At 38.2% G+C, this 14,231-nt stretch overlaps 1 protein-coding gene and 1 long non-coding RNA gene across 2 annotated transcripts in view; one reads left to right on the top strand and one right to left on the bottom strand.

The window, feature by feature from the left end:
• Positions 1 to 14,231, bottom strand: part of LOC109085447 (atrial natriuretic peptide receptor 1-like) — a 1,054,061-nt gene that overhangs the window by 849,591 nt on the left and 190,239 nt on the right. The window lies entirely within an intron of this gene.
• LOC122140610 lies at positions 7,839 to 9,569 on the top strand. The gene is made up of 4 exons (XR_006157194.1): positions 7,839 to 7,961; positions 8,894 to 8,958; positions 9,123 to 9,212; positions 9,463 to 9,569. It is a non-coding gene; the product is annotated as an uncharacterized LOC122140610 (long non-coding RNA).

The raw sequence follows: 14,231 nt of genomic DNA, 5'->3' as shown, positions 1-14,231 counted from the left end.
TTTTATAAGCATATGGCCCAACGTTCGCTGTTCTCCTATGGCCACCGGTTGGTGGTGAGCCCGGGTGCGAGGGCCCTTTCATCGCTGCTTGCAGCTTTAATTGCAAATTGTAATCTACGAGATTCTGTGTAATGTTTTCTGGTCCAATAAGTAATATCTCTGTCTTATCTGAATTTAATAGGAGAAAATTATTGGTCATCCAATCTTTTAAATTTTTAACACATTCTGTTAGCTTAGATAATTTTGAAGTTTCACCTGGTCTTGTTGAGATATATAGTTGAGTATCATCAGCATAACAGTGGAAACTAATCCCGTATTTTCTAATGATATTACCAAGGGGCAACATGTATATTGAAAATAGCAGAGGACCTAGGACAGATCCTTGTGGCACTCCATATTTTACTGGTGATAAATGAGATGACTCCCCATTTAAATAAACAAAGTGGTAGCGATCGGACAGGTAGGATCTAAACCATCTTAATGCCTGCCCTTGGATACCTGTATAGTTTTGTAGTCTATCTATGAGTATGTTGTGATCTATGGTGTCGAACGCAGCACTAAGATCAAGTAAAACTAGCAATGAGATGCAGCCTTGATCTGAAGCAAAAGCAAGTCATTTGTAATTTTGACAAGTGCAGTTTCTGTGCTATGATGGGGCCTGAAACCCGACTGAAATTCTTCATAGAGATCATTTTTTTGCAGGTAGGAGCACAATTGAGCAGACACAACTTTTAGACAAAATTTTAAAATTTTTAAAATTTTAGACATAAATGGAAGATTTGAAATGGGTCTGTAATTTGCCAGTTCACTAGGATCTAGTTGTAATAGTAGGCTTAATAACCGCCAGCTTGAATGGTTTTGGGACGTGACCTTAAGATAACAGCAAGTTAATAATATTGAGAAGCGGTTCTTCTGCTACAGGTAACAACTCTTTCAGTAATTTAGTGGGTACAGGATCTAATAAACATGTTGTTGGTTTAGATGCAGTGATAAGTTTATTTAGCTCTTCCTGTCCTATAGTTGTAAAGCACTGCAATTTATCTTTGGGTGCGGTGGATAAACCTAAAGTATTGGACGCTGTAGAATCTACATTTGTTATTGTATTTCTGATGTTATCTATTTTATCAGTGAAGAAATTCATAAAGTCATTACTATTTAACTGTGAGGGAATATTTAGATCGGGTGGCGTCTGGTTATTTGTTAATCTAGCCACTGTGCTATGGAGGAATTATTTGGTCAGATTATAAACTAAAAGTCTAAAACTAAAAGTCTTAAACCAAAACTAAAAATCTAAATTTGAAACTTAAAGTCCAAGTCAAAAATTAATCTGGTATTTAAGATTGGGCATTTGGCATTTAGGATAGGGCATTTTGTATTTAGGATTGGGCATTTTGTATGTAGGGTTGGGCATTTGGTCATTTAGCCATTTAGGATTTAGGATTCGGAATTTGGTATTTAGGATTGGGCATTTAATCATTTAGCCATTTAGGATTGAGGATTGGGCATTTGAGGATTGAGGATTGGGCATTTGAGGATTGAGGATTGAGGAGTGTATACAAATTAGGAGGCGTGGCCCAAATACTGGAGGCTGGGCTTGAAATGGCTGGTGCGCAGGGGCACCTTATGGACAGCAGAGGGAGCTCCCAGTGCTAAGGAGCACACTGTAATGAAGCCAAACGGAGCGAGTGAGCGGTTTGATCGAGGACTGTGTGATAACTTCAACTTAATGACAGCTTTGTAACAGTTGTGGCCTCAAACCGAGCGTACAACTGATGCTTGCGCGCGCGGTAAATCACCTCCGCGAGATGAAAACAAAATGGCACGCGAGGAAACGGGAGCCCGCGAGCTCATTTCAAACTCTCGCGCGCGCGTGACATGTTCTTTGTAGTGATGGGTCGTAATAATGAAATAATGGATGCATTTTATTTTATTTAAAATAATTGACTAATTCAAAGAACAAAAAAAATATTATATAGGCCTAAAGGCGCACATATTCGTTTGAAAAGCCTCACATTCTGTTCCTGTCAATCATACACGAGGTGTCAACCAATTATATGGCATGAGGGAGGGGGCCGGGCCATCACACACACACACCACACACACAGTGTCAAACTCGGAGAAGAAACCGCATCAGCCCCTCGAAAGTAAGGCAGCTTGCATTTCTGAATGCAAATCTATCATAATTTGATGTGATTAATCGTGATTTGTGTTTTTGTGTGTGTGTTCATGCTAGTTATACAAAACATAACTAGTGAGATAGTTCATGCTGGTTATATAACATGCCAAAAAAGAGGGACCAGTTTTAATCCTTTCAGTTATTTATTTTTATTTAATATGGGTTCTATTATGTTGTTCAGATTCAGATTGTATTTGTTTTGTAATGTTGTTGTTTCTATACATTAAAAAGTTGTAATTTAAATGCAAATGTTTAATAGTATTCTTTTTTTCATTACAAATCAATGCATTTGTAAAGTAAAGAAATTGTGAGACAATGTGAGTTTGATTTCAATTAATAATTTACTAGAATTGTTTTCACACCTATCATAGTCAAAACATTATTGTTTTTTAAAGAGCCGTTTGTGAGCCAAAAGAGCCGGCTCTTTTCAGTGAGCTGAGTCAAACGAGCCGGCTCACGAAAAAGAACCGAAATGCCCATTTGCGCGCAATACAAGCCTTTGCGCGCGCATGATCATTCCCCAGCTGCTCGCGCTTGATCTTCTCACCTGCTCTCTCGAACACTTTTATTTTTGTCATGACTGACAAAAATAAAAGTGTTCGAGCGAGCAGGTGAGAAGATTGCAGGTGAGAAGAGCAGGTGAGAAGATTGCGCGCAAAGAATATGTGTGTTATGGGGGGGAGTTTGAAATGTTGTAGGGGGCTCCCGTTTCCTTGCGTGCGATATTGTTTTCATCTCGCGGAGGTGATTTACCGCGCGTGCAAGCATCAGTTGTACGCTCGGTTTGAGGCCACAAATGTTACAAAGCTGTCATTAAGTTGAAGTTATCACACAGTCCTCGATCAAGCCGCTCACTCGCTCTGTTTGGCTTCATTACAGTGTGCTCCTTAGCACTGGGAGCTCCCTCTGCTGTCTATAAGGTGCCTCTGCGCACCAGCCATTTCAAACCCAGCCTCCAGTATTTGGGCCACGCCTCCTAATCTTCAAATGCCCAATCCTCAATCCTAAATGGCTAAATGATTAAATGCCCAATCCTAAATACCCAAATTCACAATCCTAAATCCCCAAATGCCCAATCCTAAATCCTAAATGGCTAAATGACCAAATGCCCAATCCTAAATACAAAATGCCCAATCCTAAATACAAAATGCCCAATCCTAAATACAAAATGCCCAATCCTAAATACAAAATAAATTTTCGACTTGGACTTTAAGTTTCAAATTTAGATTTTTAGTTTTGGTTTAAGACTTTTAGTTTTAGACTTTTAGTTTATAATCTGACCAAATAATTCCTCCATACTGTGCTAAATAAAAACCGTGGATTGTTTTGGTTGTTTTCTATGAGTTTGTGGATATGCTCGGCCCTGGCAGTTTTTAGAGCCTGTCTATAGCTGGACATACTGTTTTTCTCCACGCAATTCTAAAAACTTCCAAGTTCGTTTTTCTCCATTTGCGCTCAAGACTACGAGTTTCTTTCTTGAGAGCGTGGGTATTATTGTTGTACCATGGCACAGTACGTTTTTCTCTAACCTTTTTCAATTTGATGGGGGGCAACAGCTTCTAATGTATTAGAGAAGATAGTGCCCATGTTGCCAGTCATTTTGTCTAGTTCATGTGTATTTATGGGTACACAGAGCAGTTGAGATAAAACAGGCAGGTTATTTGCGAATCTGTCTTTGGTGGCTGGAACAATAGTTCTGACCGGACGATAACGCGAAGCTATATAGTTATTATCATCAATACGCAAAATGCACGATACAAGGAAATGGTCAGTAACATCATCACTTTGAGGTACGGTATCTATGTCAGTAAGATCGATTCCATGCGATATAATTAAATCTAGCGTATGATTAAAACAATGAGTGGGCCCGGTGACATTTTGCTTTACTCCAAAACAGTTTAATAAGTTAGTAAACGCAAGTTTTACTTGTGGATTTGCACATTATTATAATGTAAGCATCATTAATGACCCCATGTGTTTAATAATACTAATAATAAAAAATATTTATTAGTGAAATGAAAGATAAAATTATTTAATAAAAAATGAGAATGATTAGTAATTGCATCTAATAGTTTCTAAGCCCTCAGAACACTTTATTTACTGGTTCAGTATTGCATGATTTGTAGATTGCAAAAAGTTTGCATTTAGATTTAAAAGGTAACAATACATTCTTAAGGACTCTGCAAAAAAATAAAATAAAAAATAGGATTAGGCACCTTCTGATCAATGACAGAAAATAATCTTCCCATTATAATGTGACATTTGACTCAAAGGTTTTTTAACTTTTCTAATGCCATTTTTCTAACTTTATTAAATGTATGTCATCTTTTGGGGCCAAAAATTTAGATTTATAAACTAAGGAATAAGTTACCAGTCAAATGAAATCAGAATCAACAATTCATCTTTGCATGGCACAGAAGAGTACAAATGTGGCATTAGGGAATATTTACAGAATTTTTGACAAGTCTCAGAGATGGCATTAATGCATCTCATGATAACAATATTATGAGATTAATGTCTTAAATATAAAGTTTTAAATATAGAAATTTAAATGATTTAAATAACTCAATTAATACTTTCAAAATTTAACTAAAACCGCCAGTAGGTGGCAGCAAGTCAAATTCTTTGTGACTGAATCATTCATTCAATCGATTCGTTCAAACGGCTGATTCATTTAGGAACAAAGCAAGTGACTCTCTTTATGAATAGGTCATTGAATCATTGACTTACGCCGCAGTTCAGCTGTGACTTTGTTTGAAACTACCAAGCAAGCAATAGCTGCCATTTCAACGTCTCTGTTAATTATAGACCAGATATAGTCTGGCTATGTGTAACCCACTTCTAGCCCAAATAACCTTGACTTTGGTTTCATGCTGTTTTTTTGGCCAAATAACTTGTGAGATGTATGATATTCCATCATGTAAACAAAATCAGCAGCGTTTGCAAGGCAATCTGTCGAGGCAATCGGTGGTCTAATTTTAATGGCCTGGCTATAGCCCTATATCAGACCTGCGATGAGCATAGCCAAAACAGCCTTAAAATTGTTTTAATGTTGTTTTTGTAATTTTTCGCCCATATCAAATGCAAGTAAACTTTTGAAACATTTAAATTAGCATTATTTTATATTTTAATTATTTTACATCATTATTAAATATAGCATTATTTATTATGCCCAAAATAATGCTATTTTAAATGTTTTAAAAGTTTACTTGAATTTGATAATATGATGTCATGCATCCCACAAGCTGTTAAATGTTACATTCATACGCATTATACTATATTATTGATATTCGGCTGGCTTTCATTTTATATATAAAAATGCAATTACAATTCCCAACCGCTAGATGGCAATTGTAGCCCTACTGAGACATGACTACTGGCAACATAAGACATGATAGTTAGTAGAGATCATCCAGCAAGCAATAGCCGTTATTTCAATGTCTCGGTTAGTCTCAGCCTCAGACGTCACGCCCACAGACCATTGGCTAAACGTATGCATATTGGACTAGATGCATATGGGACACAAAAGTGGACACAAAACTTCAGGAGTGTCGAAGTCATCATCGGATTGAATTCTACAGGATTTCCGGGAGATGTGTTTGTCACGTTCTTTAACATTCTGTCTGGAATCAAAGATGCCGTGGCGCCAAACCCCCTCATGAAAGAAGAAAGCCGTAGTGTTTATAACTGTGATGACGAGCGCTTATCAGGATCAGCTAAACACATGAGTTCCAAATGTATGTGAAACATTTAAATTTCGCAGCACAGAATCTTTAGACTCTTCAGATGACGCAAACTTAAAGACAGTTTTGCCAAAGTTCTACCAACATGTGAACTTTGCAACAAGGGGAAAAACAAACTGGACTTTGTTTACACAACTGAAAAGAACACGTACAAGGCTGTACCCCGCCCCCTCGGGTACTCTGATCAAACCGGTTCAACAACTAATCACAGTTTGGCCAGATGATGCTACCTCAAAACTACAGGACTGCTTTCAGTGCACAGATGGAACATGTTTAAAGAGGCAGCCACCTACAACAACCTCATAGACCTGCAGGAGTCCACTGAAACTGTGAGTGCTTATATCAAAAAGTGCATTGATGATGTGACAGTCACCAAGACCATCACCACACGTGCAAACCAAAAGCTGTGGATGACAGTAGAGGTTCATGGGCTGCTAAAGACCAGAGATGAAGCATTCAGATCAGGAGATAAAGCAGCCCTCAAAACAGCAAGAGCCAATCTGTCCTGTGGCATCAAAAATGCAAAATGGTCATATGCTCAAAAAATCAACAATCACTTCACAGACAGCAGAGACACATGGAGCCTTTGGCAAGCCATTCAGACAATCAAAGAGTACAAGCCCCCCCACAGGCCTGTGATGACGACACATCCCTCCTGGATGCACTTAACAACTTTTATTCACAGTTTGAAATGTAGAATGACACACCTGCACAAAAACTGCCCATACCTCCCAACGGCCAGGTGCTCTGTCTGTCTCCAGCTGACGTAAGGAAGACCCTATCTAGGATTAACCAACGCAAGCCTGTGGGTCCTGACAACATACCTGGCCATGTACTGAGAGACTGTGCTGCAGAGCTGACAGATGTCCTAACAGATATCTTCAACACCTCGAAGAACCAGGCAGTCGTCCCCACATGTCTCAAATGCACAACCATCATACCGGTTAGTCATGCACAACATCAAAATCAGCCTCCCCAACACACTTGATCTGCTCCAGTTTGCATACCGTTCAAACCGCTCTACAGACGATGAAATTTCCTCCACCCTCCACCTGGCTCTTACCCACATAGAAAATAAATACTCCTATGTTAGAATGCTGTTCATCGACTTTAGCTCAGCATTCAACACAATAATACCACAACAGCTCATTAATAAACTAAACCTGCTAGGCCTTAACAGTTCCCTCTGTAACTGGATCCTGGACTTTCTAACTGGAAGACCTCAGTCAGTCCGTGTCAGCCACAACACCTCGAGCACTACCACACTGAGCAGAGGTGCCCCACAAGGCTGTGTACCCAGCCTGCTGCTCTTCACACTGCTGACCCACGACTGCACTGCCAAGTTCAGCTCCAACCACATTATCAAGTTTGTGGATGACACAACGGTAGAAGGTCTCATCAGCAACAGCAATGAAACACACTACAGAGATGAAGTGGCACAGCTGGCAGAATGGTGTGGCACTAACAACCTGTCCCTCAATGTGGAGAAGACAAAGGAGGTTGTGATGGACTTCAGGAGAAACTCCGTTGATGACCCCCCCACTGAACATCGACAGCTCGACTGTGGGATGTAGTGGAATGACAATAAAGCTAAACTTGACTAGATTTGATTTGAACTTTAAAATACGTCTGAGCGTTTTACACACTGGTCTGTTATTGTGACGACATTTCCATGTCTCGAAACGTGATGCTGAATGAAACGAACTGTGATTGGTTGTTTGACATGATGGTCAAACGGCCTCATGGGCGGGACTTGGCCAATAAAAGCTGCCGTAGATTCCAGACCTTCAGCCATCAGATGATTATTGATATTCGACTGTCTTTCATTTTATAAATAAAAATGCTATTGCAATTCCCAACAGCTAGATGGCAATTGTAGCCCTACTGAGACATGACTACTGGCAACGCGAGACATGAGAGTTAGTAGTTAGAGAGATCAGTATTGTGTTTTGAATTTTGTTTTTACATGAGAGAGCACTAAGTTTACCTTTCGGAGAGCTGCAGGCATACAACAATGATAAAGGACATTCCTACTTGGTCTTGTAAGTATCTGTGTTTTCGTTTTGACGTGTTCATTATTTGTTTGTTATCATGTTTAGCAACCGTGACATTTTAGTGAAAGGAGCAGATCGTAGTTGAAAATGATCCGTGACTAGGTCTACGGTTTAGCATGTAAGTGTTCAGAGGATTAATTGCAGAATGTAATAAGCGTAAAAGTTTTATCATTTGTAGGTGTTTACAAATGCAAGCAATTTTAAAACAGAGCAAGAAGAAAGAAAGAGCTAACAATAGAACAAACAGCTTTGACAAAGATTAATCCATATTAATTTATAAAGTGAACACACAGAAGAATTGGATGAACTGAGGAGGAGTTTGAACATCTGGAAAAGTGGTTGGAAATTGAAAAGATCCAGGCAGCAATGGTAAAAAACAAACAAACAAACAAAAATCTCCAAAACAACATTTCCAAACTAAAACTCTCATCTTTGAACAAAGTCCATCATTTATTTTAATTATTATATTGAATTTATGACTGAACAATGGCTTGTTAGATACAGAGAGAGCATGAGCTAATTGAATAGAATATCTTTGTCATTGTACAATAAGATTTATTTTGAAACTTGCAAATTGATAGTAAAGCTTAAGAATACAAATGATTTAAAATGGCAATATAAAATTATCAATTATAAAAAGTTTACCAAATAGCTCAGATGTGCAATGCAGTACAACAGTGCAAACAGTACAAACAGAAAACATAATGTAATAAAACTGTAGGGGTGAATTTAATATTCCATGTACATTTGAGGTTAATGTGTGTACTGGACTACGTTTTAGTTACAGCAGCTATCACTGTGTTGTTATGAAGTCAGTTGTGCAGACAATTTTGGAGGCAGAGACAGATTGTGGGGGCACTAATAGAGAAAAACTTAAACTGCTGGAATAAAGACGCCTGGCATTGGCATGTGTTGTTCAGGTGTCAAAGTTATGCAGAATTGAAGGAAGAAACCTCAAAGGCAGTGCCAGATGGATGCTGGACAGGTAAAGCCTACAAAACGTGCAACATTAATCAAACATTGTGGTGTCAATACTCAATAAGTTACAACCCAAATCAGAAATTTAAAAAATATTTCCTTTTCTGGTCATTTTGAAATGTCAAACTTTGTTCACAATTATTAACCACCTCAATCTGTAATGTATTTTAGGGTTTTAAAAAAAATAATTCAACATGAAAGGGGGTGGTCCGCTGCAGAAAGAGGCATTTGAAAAGACTGCACTGTTCTTGATCATTAGAGGTATGTGTATAAAACACACAACATTTACCAGAGATCTTCTCTCTTTTTTAACACACTGAAAGGTTATGTATTTCACACACACACACACACACACACACACACACACACACACACACACACACACACACATATAGTTTTTGTTTTTAGTAAGCATCCAAGCAAAAGGGAATGACTCCCTGTCCCAAATAGTGTAATTAAAGTAAAAAATTATGTTAAAAATCTTTTCTTGTGCTTTTTTCTTATTTGGCAGATGCTGTGATGACCAACTTCCCAAAAGGACTTGAGAAATGCAGTTGGGATGCATTTAAAACAAAAAAATAAAACTTTAATTATAATAATTATTCATTATTATTAATAATTAATCAATTCCTTCAAGTTCACTGTTGGTTGTTTTATTTTGTTAAAATAAGTAAACCAACAAAAGGGTTGATCTTTTGTTTTATGTTGTCATTTATCCATAATGTTTTAATGTTAAGTGTAATAACATGCTCTTGATTTGTATTCAATTTTTTTTTCTTTTAAATATCTTAAGTTACTTAAAATATTTGATTTTTCCGTTTTTATATGTTTATTATCTCAAGTTGTTAAAAATTCCAGATTTTTAAAAATCATAATATTTATATTTAAGTGTACTGTATTTATAAAATTTTATCTTGTCATTAATTATTTTGTATTTTATCATTTTGTATTGTCTTAAGCTTTCCAAGTTGTTAAAAATTTTATTTTTTCTTAATAAAAGCTGTATATTTAATTTGTTTGGATGGATTGCCGTTTTGTTGTCTATTAGGTGTATATATGTAGGCATTCATTAGCTGTCTATTGGATGACTGGTCTATTCTTGTGCTATTAGACGTCTATTAAATTATCACTTACAGCCCAAATTTAGCCTTGTTTTAGCCTAGACTTCTGGGCTGTGTTTAGACGGCAAATAGACATCTTTTAAACGCAAAATTGCTTGCTGGGTATTTTTGTTGACGAAATAGAGCAAAATCAGACAACAGTGTTCATAAAATGTAAGTCACTTAATATTAACTTTTGTATAAAATCAAAAATGTGTAAAACTGTTGTATACTTTCAATTTCACATTTGTAAACTCCCTGTGACCTCGCGCTGGATCCAGTGTGTTATATGCTCTCCTAAGTCACCGTGGATAAAAGCGTCTGCTAAATGAGTAAATGTAAATATGGACAGCATACAATATTATTATTTTGTCGCGTATAGCGCCGCATGTGTCAGGAGTAGAATTGTCCTTTACCAATAAAGCAAAGTTTGCGCCGAATACTTATCACATCTCATCAATCTTTATCATATTTTAGTACTTTAATTAATTACAACTATGTTCTTCACTTGAACTGGTCTGCAGGAAAGGCAGGCTGTCACGTGACTGACAGAGAGCAGGGAGGACAGTTGCTGGACCTCTCCAGAATCTATGCAGGTGAAAAGAAGAGAAAAGAAGAGAATTGTCTATTTTACGGCAGTGTATTTTTTAGTTTTATTTATTTTTTTAATAGGGACTACTTGCCAATGTTTTAAGGAATTAGACATTAATATATATTTTTTTCATTTTATGTTCAAATTGTTATATAAATAATTGGTTATATAGGTTAAGGCAGTGTGTTCCAATAGTTTTTTAAGACACTATTTTTTTGTCCGACTGTTAAGAATTAGGATAAAAGTTATTGTTTAATGTAACGGAAATACTGTCCATAAAATAACTTTATTTTATAAAAATAAAGTATAGATGTCCACAGTGGTCTCAAAGTCCCAAGTCCGGCAGTTATTTTTAAATTACGGTTAGAGTTATGGTTTTTAAGTATGATATCACAAAAAAATAGGTTATAATAAAATAAGAATTTATTATATGAACATGAATTACTTGCTTTGTACATTATGTACATAATTAGTTTGGCTGTTGAGGGTCACATCACCTGACAGCTAGCCCCTGCCTCATAATGTGTAACAAGTTCACTGTTCAAATCAAAATATTGCCACACTGCCCTCTGGAGGACAAAGACTCAAAATGTTCTCGACCAGCGATGCCCAAATTTCACTTTATATGTTAATAATCATGTATACAGTACATTTCAAATAAAAAACAAGACTCTTAATGATCCATATGCTCCGGAACTACCCTGCGGATAATGTTCAGGATGCAAAGTCCTCTAAATATGAGCTGTTATGTACAATGAACAATTATCAACAATATTAGATAAGGTCCTAATCATTCATTGACTGTCTAGCACATCAATGCCTTTATAGTAACTTCATATGAAAAAGTGTGCCTATACTTTGAATGAAATACAGCCGTCAAGTACTTGAGAAGAATAGAGATCAAGAAAATACTAGTTACATCAAAGCAGAAAATATGAATATCTAGCCTGGACATTGTAGCCCATCAAAATGTTACTTACATATATTTGCAAAATTAACACAGCGATGACTTGAGACACTCTTTTTCTCACACAAACAAGAGATAATGAGACCTAAAATTATTAATATCAAGAGTAAAAAAAAAAGTGAGTCAAAACAGCTGAAACTGGGATATAGTTACATATTTGTCTAAATGTGTTTCTCAAAAGTGCCAGCAGATAGCAATATTAAACATGCCTTGTCAGAAAAAAAGGTAGAGCGTTATCAAAATTACATATTACAACCAATTTTTATAGCATTTTCCCAGATGTACACACGCTTTATTATTTTTATTTTAAGGTTTATTACCCACTGACATAAGCATTGGAATATAATTATTTTTATTACAGACCATACAACACAAATATCCAAATCTATTCAGTGATGCGCTTCTAAGGATGACTGAACTGAGGTTCAGCGATAATTCAGAATAATGTCAATAAAGCCAAAAAATACCTGCTTCTGCTAAATGAATTAATGTACATACACTAAACAAAATGATAAACGCAACACTTTTGTTTTTGCCCCCATTTTTCATGAGCTGAACTCAAAGATCTAAGACTTTTTCTATGTACACAAAAGGCCTATTTCTCTCAAATATTGTTCACAAATATGTCTAAATCTGTGTTAGTGAGCACTTTTCCTTTGCCAAGATAATCCATCCACCTCACAGTTGTGGCATATCAAGATGCTGATTAGACAGCATGATTATTGCACAGGTGTGCCTTAGGCTGGCCACAATAAAAGGCACAATAAAATGTGCAGTTTTATCACACAGCACAATGCCACAGATGACACAAGTTTTGAGGGACCGTGCAATTGGCATGCTGACTGCAGGAATGTCCAACAGCGCTATTGCCCGTGAATTGAATGTTAATTTCTCTACCATAAGCCGTCTCCAAAGGCATTTCAGAGAATTTGGCAGTACATCCAACCGGCCTTACAAACGCAGACCATGTGTAACCACACCAGCCCAGGACCTCCACATCCAGCATCTTCACGTCCAAGATCGTCTGAGACCAGCCACCCGGACAGCTGCTGCAACAATCGGTTTGCATAAGCAAAGAATTTCTGCACAAATTTTCAGAAACTGTCTCAGGGAAGCTCATCTGCATCTTCGTCGTTCTCTTCAGAATCTCGATCTGACTGCAGTTCGTCGTCGTAACCAACTTGAGTGGGCAAATGCTCACATTTGATAGCATGGAGAGGTGTTCTCTTCATGGATGAATCCTGGTTCCATTTCAAGGGAACTTTGAACTGCATCCTCTAGGGGTCGCTATGGGGAACACCTCGTCGTGACCCGTGTCTGAAGCATACACTGAAAAAACACCAACAAGTTTGCCGGCGACAGCCTCTAACGTCACTACCGGCGCGACTTTAAACAGGCACCGGGAGAACAAGTCATTCTCTTCATCTTCAAAACTGACTGTTTTGTTTGAGCGTGCATCTGAAAGAACCAGTAAGAGCGCTCTTTCTCTGTCTATCATGGCGACTACTAGCAAGCGTTTAGACAATGTGTGCATCCGTGTCAGCGTTATTTGACACCCGATGACACACACGATCTTTGCGTCATTTGTTTGGGTGAAGAGCACACACGCAATGTCTTTGAGGAGGCAATCTGCGTGCATTATGAGCGTTTTTTCAAGGAAAAAGCTCCGCTCTCGTTCGTCTCTCTTTCCGAGAAAAAAAAGGTAGCCATCTGCTTCCCGCGGTTCAGGACCTGCCGGTGCTGAGGCACGGAGGAGAATGAGCTCGTGAGAATTTCAGGTGGATCTGTCTGAATGGTTTAAAGAGGGACTTTCCCTTTTGCGCTCATAATGGCGGCGGATGAGAGAGAGCCTCGGGAGGATGATGTTATATGTTTAACACTTTCTGATACTGAGGTTAGTGCTCTGCTGGGTTTTTACCCAGGAAAAGCAGGAGATATTTGAGGATGATGAAGAAGCTGAGGCTGAGCCTTCTCAATTCTCCTGCCCTGCGTATGTAGAGCTGTTGGAGGTTATGGATCGCGCCACGGCAAGGTTGGACTTGCCATGAAAGTAAGCTAACAAGGTGACGCCGTGAGTCCCCCTCGATGAGTGTTATCTTTCCGACCATAGCCCTCCAGCTCAGGTGAGCCTTCCATTTCTGCCTGATCTCTATACAGAGATTGAAAGGAAATGAAAGAGGCCATTTTCTTCTTGCATCCATTGGTTTAGGCATAAGAGTTTTGCCGACATCAAGGCAATGCGCAAAAACGGCTATGAGAGGATGCGCCCTGTAGAAAGAGCTTTCTTTCTGCAGGGGAGACATCCTCTCTTAATCTCCCTCCTTGTCATCTAAGCCCCTTCAAGAAATACATCTCGCTTAAATGGCAAGGCATACGCAATACCAGCAGGTCAGGCTGTGGCTTTATTACACACGATGGTGGTGCTTCAAGCATATCAGACTGATCTGCTAAGAGACCTGGATAGAGGCGAAGGCCTTTTTCCTGATCAGGTAGCCGAGCTGCGCTGCACCACAGGTCTCTCTCCAGGCTACCAAGCAGGCCACCTCTGCCATGCACAGGACTATGGCGGCCATGGTGGTAGCGGAGAGACTTCTGTGGATGAACCTGCCAGACATCGGGAA

Source organism: Cyprinus carpio, chromosome B19, assembly GCF_018340385.1.
Source record: "Cyprinus carpio isolate SPL01 chromosome B19, ASM1834038v1, whole genome shotgun sequence".
NCBI classification, from domain to species: domain Eukaryota; kingdom Metazoa; phylum Chordata; class Actinopteri; order Cypriniformes; family Cyprinidae; genus Cyprinus; species Cyprinus carpio.
The sequence above is the reverse complement of the archived record's forward strand: the minus strand, read 5'-3'. Positions and strand labels throughout refer to the sequence as shown.